Below are 14251 nucleotides of genomic sequence, written 5' to 3' on the forward strand. Positions count from 1 at the left end.
TTTTTCAAATACAAGCAATCCTGATCCCATCGATACACACAACAATGCACTATATAATATTTTCATTATTATATGGGTGTTTTCAAAATATAAATATATTGTAATCAATAAGATAAATATAAATCAGAGTGAGTGAGGTATGGCTTACCTATATATAATTATATGTTTAGGTTATTATAACTTATAAACTAATTAGCGTAAATGTGTTTTTTTTACTTATCTTGAAAAATACCAACACATGACGTCCAAATTTAAGAATAACATATCTTTTCTTTAATTTTTAAAAATTACTCATCTCTTTGAAAATAACGTTATTAATTAAATAAGGGGAAAAAAGTTAAATTATGTTCTGCAAATCATATATATGTATCTATCATTTATTTCTAAATTACATCCAATACTATGTCATTTTGATGAAAACTTTCATTGATCTTCAATTTTGAAAATAAGATTTTTTTCAATTCATTTTTAAAATTATTACTTAAATTTAATATATTTTTTAAATCACAGTGTGCATGATATTTAAAATAAATTTCAAAAAAGTTGAAATAATGAAATAAGAGATCAAATCTCATTTAATTATTGATATTTGTATTAATAAATTATTTTCTCTTAAAAGTATATAAATAGTATTATCTTATATAAGTAGTTGGATGTGCCACTTAAATAAATAAATAAGAAAATTAATACTCACTTAAAAATTTGAGAAGAGATATACGTATGACGATATTGAGAAAAACTTCAAGTAGGGTTAATGAAATTTTTTCTAGATTAAATCTTCTTTATTTAAAACTTAAAACATTAAAGTTAAAATAATTACACTAAATAATTAGTTTTGTTCCTAATAACTGATTGATTTAAAAATATCTCTTCAAGTTGTAGTAATTTCTTAAATTTACATTTTATTGATTTCTGAATTTTATATTTTAGTAAATCAGTAAAATACAAACGAGTATAAATATGAGTATTTAAAACTTCAATGAATATATATATAGAAAGTAGAGATAAAGACAGAGAAAATGAATGGAAGAAAAATAGTTAAATATATAGTTGTTTGATTATCTATAGTAATAGATAAAAGGAAATATGCGTCATCTTGTAACTGATTTTGTCTAAAAAATAATAGATAATCATACCCTTAATTCTTAAGAAATAAATAAATAATTTTTAATTATTTTACTTTTAAAAAGATTTAAAGACACAAAGTGTCTATTTCCTCTTTTAATTCTCCTAGTACATATATATAATGGTACGTGATAAACTAATTTAATATATATATTGTGTAGACTTAAGGGAGACCAACCAGATCTTGTGTAGGTTCAGCTTCTACATATCAAGGTACGGGAGAAAAGGGGATTATTTATATGTAGAGTTACATGAGGGAATTGGGTAGAGGAAGAGCCCTTAGGATTATGAGTAATTTTATAATTATTTCTGTTTGGAGAATTATTGATCTTATGTGATTCTGATTGTATTTAGGACTATGAATATATGATTTATTTGTAAAAATGATGCTCTGGGAGAGAGAACGAAATTATAGAAAAGTGCTTATAAGTTAGGTTTTGGAAAAATTGGATTATTTCTGTTTGAGGAATTAATGATACTATTATATTCTGTATGTGTTGAGGATTAGAAATATATATTTAATTTGTAAGAATGATGATCTAGGAGAGAAAACGAAATTATAGAAAAGTGTCTGTGAGCTAGGTTTTGGAACAATTGGGGGTTTTACTATTTATGTTAAGATTGTATTAAATTGCTAATTTTATTGATTATTATATTAATTTATGAATGTTATTGTTATATTATTTGATAAAATTGATGATCTAGACGAGGATTCATGGTGAATTACTTGAGGGGTATGTGAACCTCCATTTTATGTGGATTGTGTATGTATTGTGGAATTGATATGTGGATATGGATGTGGATGTGGATGTGGATGTGGATGTGGATGTGAATGAGAATGTGATTGTGGTTCCTCACACTTGTGACCAGGGGTGGCATGACCTTAGGCAAGAAATGTTACAGGTGTGACCTTGGCATAGTATGGGATGGGTGATTCCTCATGCTTATGTCGGGGGTGGCACGACCTCGAGCAAGAGATGTTGCAGGCGTGACCTTGGCACAGTGTAGGATGTGTGATTTCTCATGCTTATGTCGGGGGTGGCACGACCTTAGGCAAGAGATGCTACAAGCGTGACCTTGGCATAAGGTGGGATGTGTGAGGCAATTAATGCTTATGTCAGGGGTGACACGACCTCGAGAAAGAGATGCTACAAGTGTGACCTTGGCATAGGGTTAATTGTAAGATTTTTCATGGATTGGTGTGATTGTAATTGTGATTGTGACGTGATTGTGGTTCCTCATACTGACGACCAGGGGTGAGCACGACCCTAGACTGTCAAAAGGGTAGCGTGACCTTGGCACAGTATTATGTCAGGGGTGAGCACGGCCCTAGGCTACTAAAAGGGTAGCGTGACCTTTACACAGTGTGATGTCAAGGGTGAGCACGACCCTAGGCTGAAGGGTAGCGTGACCTTGACATAGTAAGATTTGTGATGATTGTGATTGCAAGATTTGTGAAGATTGGTGTGATTGCGAATTGTGACGTGATGATGATGCATGATTGATATAGTTATGATATATTGAAATGTTTATGAATATTTTATAATGAGATGATATGTTGCGTTTTTCCTTGTGTGCTTTACATATAAATGTTTTCTTTTCTCACTGTATAATTTGTGGATGTTTTAGGTGAGGAAGATCCGGCTATGAGTGGCATCTAGAATGCCAACAGTTGAGTTGTGGGTATGCTCTGATATTGTGACATCGGGGCAGAGGACTTCTAGGACATGAACCTTATTTGTAAATGGAGCTGTACTTATTATTTTGAAAACATTTTGTAACCTCTTATTTTTATTTTCCAAGTTTCTTTTTCAAAATATTTTGGATATCAAAGAATGTTTCTAAAGGTTTTTACATGAACCCTTTTCCCGACGTTGAAAAATTTATTTCTTTAGTTTATTTATACACTATATGAGTTAGGGTAGTAAGGGTGTCACACGTGACAAGTAAAGTGATGAGTCCATGAGTTTGTGAATGTGTGACATGCATCATGATTTATATGCATTTATATGACGAGGTATGATATGGAGTACATCGTTAGGGAAAACCCTCCAAGTGTGAAACATCTTGGAGGAGTTTTAGGGGAGGGGATAGTGTGGTTTGGAAGGCCCAATTCTGCCCATTTGTGTGTATGGGACGTATCTTGCGCGGCTTTGCTATCCCCGATGAGACCCTAGCAGTACATCCTTCTAGTTAAGAGTGCACGATTGAGCCGACATGTACTCCTAGACTACTCTAGGTATGTTGCTTTGGTAGCATACCATGTGATATGTGATTATGAGACACGTGACTGTCGCCACATGCATGCATTTATGAGTCGAGTCCATGATATCATTGCATGATGAATGACCTTGCATGATGAATGACCGTGCATGTGTTACCGTTTATGTATAATTTGAATTTTACACCTGATTAATGTGTAGCTATGGATGTGCTTGTTATGATTTGTGTGTGTTGCTTAACTGTTATTTGTACACCTAAAATCGAGTGAGATGTTTCTCAATCCCTTGTTCTTTGTATGTGTTTAAATTGTGTTGCAAGTGATCATCAGCATGAGGATGTTGGTGATGAGACTTAGGTTTTAGTTGGGCATGCTCTAATAAGATACGTGACATTGGGGCATAGCTAAGCTTAGTTTAGGATTTTATTATTGTTATTTTGTTTTAGAAAAAAACTTATGTTTCATTTTTCTATAAATTCCGCATTTGACCATGTTTTAAGTTTACGAATGTGAATTTTCTACTCTTATGTTAATGGAACCATTGTTTTAATTCTAAAGATTTTATTTAACCCAAGAATCACTACAAGAAAATTCGGTATTTCAGACGGCAAAAATCCGTGGGAAATGCCCAAAATTCGTGGGTAATGAGGCATTTCCGACGGATTACCGACGGACACTAATCCGTCGGTAAATTGGTCGTCTAAAATTTACCCACGAATTTTTATCCGTGGGTAGCTTTCCCACGGATTTATCCGTGGGTAATTTCCCACGGATAAATCCGTGGGAAATTACCAGAAAATTATAATTTTTTTTTAATTTTAATAAATTTATTAATGTAACAACTCTCATATTTGGTCTCTCAAGGATTCTATTTCACGATATTTCATTGTTTAGTGTGTTTTATCTTTACTTGTGCAATTTCTGGAAAACTTCCCAAAAGGTCACCCATCCCTGTACTATTCCAGGTCAAACACGCTTAATTGTGAAGTTCTTATGAGTAAGCTACCGAAATGTATATGTATATTGTCAGTATAACTTGTACAAATTAATTCATTTAAGTCATCCTCAAATATACAATCTCATATTTGTACTATAATAATAATGTATAATAATTTTATATTACAAATAATAATAATTAATAATAATAATAATATATTTAATTATTATTTATTTATATGTACTTACTTTTATAATTAACGTCTACTTATTTTTATTTAAAATTATAATTTAAATTATTTAATTTTATAATTTATAATGATAATATAATTTAAAAAATTATAAATATTTATTTAATACATACTTATAAATTAAATTTTAATATTTTAAATAAATTATTAATTAATTTAATATATTTATTTACCTTAAATCAAACATATAAAATTCAAAAAATGTATTTATCCTTGTTGTTTTTTTTTTCTAATTATCAACTATTAATAAAATACTAACTTAAAATCTTATCTAATTATATATAATATTCTCATATCAAATTTAAAATCAGATATTAGTTATACAAAAATATTAAGATCATATAGTAAACCAGATATTAATTATACAAAAATATTAAGATCATATAGTAAATTGTCAATAAGATTTTAGTTAAATAATTTAAAATAATTAATGTTTCAATTATATTGTTAATTCAAAAATAATTTATTCCAAAACTAATTAATTTTTTATATTAATTATTAGTAAAATTTAGTAACTTTTAATTTAACAATTAATTAGATCGATAAAATTCAACACACGCCATGAGTTACTGAGCGGAATAACTTTACCAAAGAGTTATTTTATAAGTTATCTTAAATCAAACATATAAAATTCAAAAAATGTATTTATCCTTGTTTTATTTTTTAATTATTAACTATTAATAAAATACTAACTTAAAATCTTATCTAATAATATCATAATATTTTCATATCAAATTTAAAACTAGTTCTTACATTTTCAACAAATATAAATTTGTCTGAAATATTTCATCAATAATATAGCTTTTCCTACAAAAATTTTCTCATCGAAAATATAAATTTTTCAACAGATTTAATTTTGTTTTATAAGAAATCATCTTCGATTAATATAACATTTTGTATATATGATTTAAGAGTAAAATATTTTTAATTTAACGGTTGAATTTACAAAATTCACATTTAATATAAAGTTATACGTCATCTTGTAACTGATTTTCTCTAAAAAATAATAGATAATCATACCCTTAACTGATTTTTAATTTATATATTCTAATTTTATTTGTAATAATATGATTATATATTTAAATAATTTATTTTTAATAATTTTTTAAGTATATTTTTGTCTTTTCACTTAAAATATTTGAATTTCCATATTTTAATTTGAATTATTTTTTAAGTATATTTTTGTCTTTTTGTCTTAAATTTTTGAATTTCTATATTGTAATTTAAATAATTTTTTATTTCTATTATTTATTAATTCTTTTCTTTTTTAATGTTTTATAACATTATTAAAATTTTATAATTTTAATCTCTCTAATTTTATCTTACTTTTTATTTTATAAATATAATTTGGATTATTCATTTTATAATTAAATTAATTTTTTTAAATTTTTTATGAGTTTACATTCTAAGAATGTATTGAAACTCCTCAATTTTGAATTTAAAAAATAATAATTTTTCACATAATTTCCCACGGATTTATCCGTTGATAATTTCCCACGGACTAATCCGTGGGTAATGTCCCACGGATTTGTCCGTGGATAATTTCCCACAGACTAATCCGTGGGTAGTTTCTCATGGAAAATTCTGTGAAAAATTATTTTTTTAAATTCAAAATTTTATTAAATAATTATCCTATTTAAAGATATTAAATCAATCATAATTATGTAAATCAAAACAAGTTCATTCATACAAAATAAAATGTCATACATAACAAATAAAGTTTAGGAGTTCAAATTTAAAAATAACATATAGTACGATCAGTAGTAGAATTATAACATAATGTCTAATAATCAGAATATCCATGTTGTTGCTATCTAATAATCAAATATTGAGAAATTTCAATACATTTTTAGAATGTAAACTCATAAAAATTTAAAAAATTTAATTTAATTATAAAATGAATAATCCAAATTATATTTATAAAATAAAAAGTAAGATAAAATTAGAGAGATTAAAATTATAAAATTTTATTAATGTTATAAAATATTTAAAATGAAAAGAATTAATAAATAATAAAAATACAAAATTATTAAAATTAAAATATAGAAATTCAAAATTTTAAGACAAAAAGACAAAAATATACTTAAAAATAATTCAAATTAAAATATAGAAATTCAAATATTTTAAGTGAAAAGACATAAATATACTTAAAAAATTATTAAAATTAAACTATTTAAATATATAATCATATTATTTCAAATAAAATTAGAATATATAAAATAAAAATTACTTAAGGGTATGATTATCTATTATTTTTTAGACAAAATCAGTTACAAGATGACGTATATTTCCCTTTATCTAATACTATATATAATCAAACAACTATATATTTAACTATTTTTTTTCTATTCATTTTCTCTGTCTTTATCTCTACTTTCTATATATAGATTTATTGAAGTTTTGAATACTCATATTTATACTCGTTACTTTGTATTTTACTGATTTACTTAAATATAAAATTCAGAAATTAATAAAATGTAAATTTAAGAAATTACTACAACTTAAAGAGAGATTTTTAAATCAATCAGTTATTAGGAACAAAAATAATTATTTAGTGTAATTATTTTAACTTTAATGTTTTAAGTTTTAAATAAAGAAGATTTAATCTAGAAAAAATTGCATTAACCCCTACTTGAAGTTTTTCTCAATAACGTCATACATTTATCTCTTCTCAAATTTTTAAGTGAGTATTAATTTTCTTATTTATTTATTTAAGTGGCACATATAACAACTTATATAAGATAATACTGTTTATATACTATTAAGAGAAAATAATTTATTAATACAAATATCAATAATTAAATGAGATTTGATCTCTTATTTCATTATTTCAACTTTTTTGAAATTTATTTTAAATATCATGCACACTGTGATTTAAAAAAATATATTAAATTTAAGTAATAATTTTAAAAATGAATTGAAAAAATCTTATTTTCAAAATTGAAGATCAATGAAAGTTTTCATCAAAATGACATAGTATTGGATGTAATTTAGAAATAAATGATAGATACATATATATGATTTGCAGAACATAATTTAACTTTTTCCCCCTAATTTAATTAATAACGTTATTTTCAAAGAGATGAGTGATTTTTAAAAATTAAAGAAAAGATGTGTTATTCTTAAATTTGAACGTCATGTGTTGGTATTTTTCAAGATAAGTAACAAAAAACACATTTACGCTAGTTAGTTTATAATTTATAATAACCTAAACATATAATTATATATAGGTAATATAAGTCATACCTCACACACTTTGATTTATATTTATCTTATTTATATTTTGAAAACACCCATATAATAATGAAAATATTATATAGTGCATTGTTGTGTGTATTGATGCGATTAGGATTGGTTGCATTTGAAAAATAATTGGCTTAAATTTTATTTAATAATTTCAGACGTGGGAAACTCCGTCAGAAATTTCAGACGGATTTTAATCCGTGGGAAACTTCGTCAAAAATTTTAAAAGGATTTAAATCTGTGGGAAATTCCTTCGAAAATTTCAAACCGATATAAATCCGTGAAAAATTCCGTCAGAAATTTTCCACGGATTTAAATCTGTGGGAAATTTCGTCGGAAATTTCCCACAGATTTAAATCCGTCGGAAATTCCATCGGAAATTCCTTCATGTAAAAATCCGTGGGAAATTTCCGACGAATTTTGGTCCGTGGGAAATAATCCGTGGAAAATTTGACTTTTTCTTGTAGTGAATATATTTTTATAATTATTGTATATCTATGTTGGGATAGAAAGTGTCACACGATCCCAGAAGAAAAGAAAAAAGAAGGTGTAGAAAAACGGAAAATTATACGATACAAAAGAAGATCAATTAACTTACCATTGAAAAGTTTTCTTTGAAAAATAAAAAATAAAGTTAATAGAGTGATTTTTCAAGTCTTTGAACAACTAGAAAATCATTCATCACAATTTTATAATTAAGTTAATTTAAAATTTTATTATTTTTCTGAATTCATTCATTATTTGAAAAATATTATTGATTATACTTATAATAATTGTGATTACTAAAATTAGTTTATGAAAATAAAAATATTTAATTAAACACCTGTATTTTAAAGCATAAAAAATATATCTGAATAAAACTGTTTTGCTGAAACGAAATTCAAATTTAAAAATTAAAAATTAAAAACAAAACCCTTTATTTAAAAAAAAAATTAGTAAAACATTCATTATTTCTTAAAAAAATATTATTTTTTACAGATAAAAGAGTAATCTATTCCCAAGTAAATATACTGTGAATTAATAGATTTTATTTTGATTTTGATTTTAAACATTTTAATTAATATTTGTGGCGGTAATTATAAATTAATACATTTTATTTTGATTTTGATTTTAAAAATTTTAATTAGTATTTGTGGCGGTATTTACTAATTATGGATAGGTCGAAAAGAAAAAAATTCCCGCGTTCGAATTATAAACGTAAGAAGGTGAAGAAGGCAAAGTCACCACACTGTCTCTATTCTTTGCTATTGTTCAAGATGAAGACACTAATGAATGGCGGAAAGCAACTGGAGTCATTGCAAAAGAGAAAGATGAGCCTTCCTTGATGGCTACAGCAGTCGTAGGTGGTGCGTTCCTCTCTGCCTTCCTTGATGTTCTTTTTGACAGGCTGGCTTCACCTGAGGTTGTCCACTTTATCCGTGGAAACAAGCTTGACAACAAGTTGCTTCAACAGTTGGAGACCACTCTGAGAGTGGTTAGAGCTGTGCTTGATGATGCTGAGAAGAAACAAATCACAGACTCCAATGTCAACCACTGGCTCACTACTCTCAAAGATCTTGTCTACCAGGCTGATGACTTGCTCGATCATGTTTCTACCAAAGCTTCCACCCAAAAGAAGGTAAGAAACCTCTTTTCTCGTTTTTCTAATAGGAAGATAATTACTAAGTTGGAAGACATAGTTGTCAGATTAGAGAATGTTTTAAGACTCAAGGAGTGTCTAGATCTGAAAGAGATTGCAGTGGGGAACAGTGTACCATGGAAAGTTCCATCAACATCTCTCGAAGATGGATCTCACATATATGGTAGGGATAATGACAAGGAGGCCATAATCAAGTTGTTGTTGGAGAATAGTAGTGATGGTGAAGAAGTGTCTGTCATCCCTATTGTGGGCATGGGTGGAGTTGGAAAACCTACTTTGGCACAATTGGTGTACAATGACGACAGTTTGAAGGAGATATTTGATTTTAAAGCATGGGTTTGTGTTTCTGAAGAATTTGATATTCTAAACGTCACAAAAATTATATCAGAGGCAGTTACTGCACAACCTTGTAAAATCAATGATCTAAACTTACTTCACCTTGATTTGATGAACAAACTGAAAGATAAAAAGTTCTTGATTGTTTTGGATGATGTTTGGATTCAAGATTATGTTAATTGGAGTCTTCTTAAGAAACCACTTCAACGTGGAACTAAGGGAAGTAAAATTCTTGTTACAACCCGCAATGAAAGTGTAGCAACTGTAGTCCGTACTATTCAAGCTTATCATCTAAATCAATTGTCGGATGAGGATTGTTGGTTAGTGTTTGCAAAGCATGCATGTTTTTGTTAGGATCTCTCCTTAATTGGAGAGGTTCTAGAAAATTCTAGAGCTTTCTAGAGAAGTATAGAATTTTCTAGAACATTCTAGAGAATCCTAGAGAATTGTAGAATTCTCTAGAAGCTTGTGGAATAGTGTGGAACCCTCTGGAACATTCTAGAGATGTGTGGAGCCTTCCGGAACCTTATGGAAGAATATAGAAGAATATAGAAGGGAGTAGAGATTCTTGAAATGTGTGGAGCATTCTAGAGAACCAATCTCAACCCTTGATCCCCACCATTCATTTTTGAAGGTGGAGTAGTATAAATAGGGGTAGGAGGCTTCATTTCTATCCATCCAAGCCAAGAGTGAATCCACTTCTTAAAGTGAGAAAGTGAGAAAGCCTCTTTGTGAGAGAAGAGAGATAGTCTCAAGTTTGAGTGTGCCACCATAGAGTGAGTCAATTTTGTAATTACATTCTTGTAATCCTACTATTCCTTTGTATAGTGGAAGAATCTCCATATTAGAGAATTTAACTTGTGTGCTCCCATTACTACCTTTAATTTCTAAGTGCCTATCTTAACTTCACGAAGCGGGAAAGTCCGAGTTTTCCCAACAGTTTTACTCTAGAATCTAGTGAGAATTCGATGACTCTAGAAAAAGTTGGAAGGGACATTGTTAAAAAGTGTAAGGGATTGCCTTTAGCAGTACAATCACTTGGAGGTATGTTGAGAAGAAAGCATGACGCTAGGGATTGGAATGATATACTAAATAGTGACATTTGGGAACTTGAGTGTAACATTATTCCAGCATTGAGAATTAGTTATCATTATCTCCCTCCATAATTAAAATGATGTTTTGTTTATTGTTCTTTGTATCCTAAGGATTATGAATTTCAGAAAAAATGAATTAATCTTACTGTGGATGGCTGAAGATCTTTTAAAGCTAGGAAAAATAGGAAAATCATTAGAAGAAGTTGATTGCGAGTATTTTGATTATCTAGTTTCATGATCATTTTTTCAACATTCAAGAAATTGGACATGGAAAAATGATTTTGTGATGTATGCATGACCTGGCAACATCCCTTGGATGAGAATTCTATTTGAGATCAGAAGATATGGGAAAAGAAACCAAGATTGATGTCAAGATTTGTCATTTGTCATTTACCAAATTCAGTCATGCTGTCTTGGACGACTTTGATGGAGTAAAATTTTTGAGAACTTTCTTGTCTATCATCCATTTTGAAGGTGCTCCATTCCATAATGAGAAGCACCATGTATTATAATGTCAAAACTTTTGTACTTGAGAGTTTTATCATTTTGTGACTTCCAAAGTTTGGATGCTTTGCCTGATTCAATAGGTAAATTGATCCATTTGCGTTATTTAAATCTATCTCATACAAGTGTTTCTACATTGCTAGAATCATTGTGTAATTTGTACAATCTAGAAACCTTGAAGTTGTTTAAATGCACCAAGTTGACTAAGCTAACGACTGGTATGCATAATCTTGTAAACTTGCGTCATCTTGATATATATGGTGTTCCATTAAAAGAGATGCCTAGAGGAATGGGAAAATTAAACCACTTACAACAATTAGATTTTTTTATTGTGGGCAAGAATATAGAGAATGGGATCAAAGAATTGGGAGGACTTTCAAACCTTCATGGTTCGCTTATGATTAGAAATTTGGAGAATGTTACCTCAAGTGATGAAGCATTGGAGGCTAAAATAATGGATAAGAAGTACATTGACGAATTATCCTTGGAGTGGTCTGAATGTAACGACAACAGTAGCCAGTTCCAAATTGAAACAGATGTACTCTACAAGTTACAACCTCACCAAGAGCTGAAATCTCTATCAATAAGTGGTTATCAAGGAACTAGATTTCCGGATTGGGTGGGAAATTGTTTGTTCCATTGTATGATAGATCTACAGTTAAATGATTGTAAGAATTGTTGTATGCTTCCTTCGCTTGGGCAACTACCATCTCTCAAGTTCCTCCGTATTTCAAGATTGAATTCAGTGAAGACTATTGATGCAGGTTTTTACAATAACGGAAATTCTTGTTCTGTGAAATCCTTTCCCTTCCTTGAAGTACTTCTAGAAATTTATAGCATGCCTTGTTGGGAAGTGTGGAGTTCCTTTGAGTTAGATGATTTTTCTTCACTCAGGAGGCTTGTTATTAGTCATTGACCTGCCTTGTTGGGAGATGTGGTGTTCTTTTGAGTCGTGTGCTTTTCCTCTCCTTAAGAATCTCAATATATCTGATTGTCCCAAACTAAGGGGAGATTTGCCAAATCACCTTCCTGCTCTGGAATGGCTTGAGATTTGTAATTGCGAGCAGCTTGTGTCTACTCTTCCAAGGGCTCCCGTCCTGCAAACTTTAAACATTTATAAAAGCAATAAAGTAGCCCTGGATGTGTTTCCTCCTTCGGTGGAAATTATAAGAGTAAAAGGAAGCCCAATGGTGGAGTCCATGATCGAGGCCATCATTAATGTCAAACCAACTTCTCTCCGAACTTTAACATTAAGTGATAGTTCCTCAGCCATATCATTTCCAGGTGGTCGTTTACCTGCGTCGCTCAACACTCTTTATATCAATGATATTAAGAAATTAGAATTCCCGTCCCAACACAAACACGAGTTGCTAGAATCACTAAATGTATACAACAGTTGTGACTCGCTCACATCTCTTCCATTGATTACCTTTCCAAATCTCAAAAGTCTCAGAATCGATAGGTGTGAAAATATGGAATCTCTCTTGGTTTCAGTGTCAGAGTCACCTAAGAATCTGTGTGATTTTGAGATTCGCCATTGCCCTAACTTTGTTTCATTCCCAAAAGAAGGATTTCCTGCGCCCAATTTGACTTAGTTCACAGTTGGGTTTTGCGACAAGTTGAAGTCGTTGCCTACTCAGATGAGTGCTCTTCTCCCAAAATTAAAATCTCTTGAAATAAGCAAATGCCCGGAAATTGAGTCATTTCCTGAAGGGGGTATGCCACCTAACTTGAGTAGGATTGAGATTTCCAATTGTAAGAAACTAGTGAGCGGCCTAGCATGGCCATCGATGGACATGCTTACCGATCTCATCATCAATGGTCCGTGTGATGGCATAAAGTCGTTCCCAAAGGAGGGTTTGTTGCCTCTCTCCCTTACGTCTCTCTTTCTATTTGACTTGTCAAGTCTGGAGACGTTGGACTGCAAGGGGCTTCTCCATCTCACATCCCTCCAAAGCTTACAAATTGGTCTTTGTCATAAGTTGGAGAATATGGCAGGTGAAAGGTTGCCTCTCTCTCTAATAAAATTAGAAATTATTTCATGTCCTTTGCTGAAAAAACTATGCCTCATGAAGCACCGTCAAATTTGGCCTAAAATTTCCCATATCCCTGGCATTCAAGTTGACGGTAGATGGGTTTAGGGACCAAGGATGATCACCAGGTATTTTTCTTGCTTTTTTTTTTTTATTTATATATATATATATATTTTTTTTAATTTTTTAATTTTTTAATGTTTAACTTATTTATTGCATTCAACAACTCATGGGTTACTTGTTTAGTTGCAAGTGTAACATAGAAAATTCATTTGTATATTATTTCTTTTCAATGAATATTCGTGTAACGTTAATTAAAACGTATTGCAGAAATAACTAATGGTTTTTTTCTATTTTGCAGTTTGTTTGCATAGTAAGAGCTGAGATTTTGCTTAATATTATGATGAATACCAGGTAAAGATTATCTTAGGATAAATCTCATTGCACAATATAAATTAAACTCTTACAAATATGATAAAATAGTCTTAAAATGAATTTTTAAGACTCCAGGGATACCAGGTAATACATTCCAGGGATGAAACTACACTACAGCAGCCCAAGTTTAATTAATTCATGATCATGAATTTTTCTTTTCATTCTATTCAAATGCTATATTCTACTTATATTTTTTTTTTTTCCTTCTCAGGAGACACAACTTCTAACCAGCTAGACAAACATTATACAATTTTATGGTAGGAAAAAAGTAAGTATATATTAAGCAATGTTCTTGTTTATGTCTTGACAAATATCCGTAGTTTACCAGTGATTCCCAAAACAGATATAAAAGTTTCTACATATTTTGTTTGTGTTCTTCGCAGAATGGAGACCGAATCTCTTATGTATGGAATGTGTCCATCCCACTTCAATTG

At 29.6% G+C, this 14251-nt stretch overlaps 1 pseudogene; it reads left to right on the forward strand.

Moving 5' to 3' along the window:
* The first annotated feature begins 6042 nt into the window (after positions 1–6042).
* LOC109799514 (putative disease resistance RPP13-like protein 1) lies at positions 6043–13719 on the forward strand (annotated as a pseudogene).
* The last annotated feature ends 532 nt before the right edge of the window (positions 13720–14251 follow it).

The sequence above is a fragment of the Cajanus cajan genome, chromosome 3 (assembly GCF_000230855.2).
Source record: "Cajanus cajan strain Asha chromosome 3, NIPB_CcT2T_4, whole genome shotgun sequence".
Taxonomy (NCBI): Eukaryota; Viridiplantae; Streptophyta; class Magnoliopsida; order Fabales; family Fabaceae; genus Cajanus; species Cajanus cajan.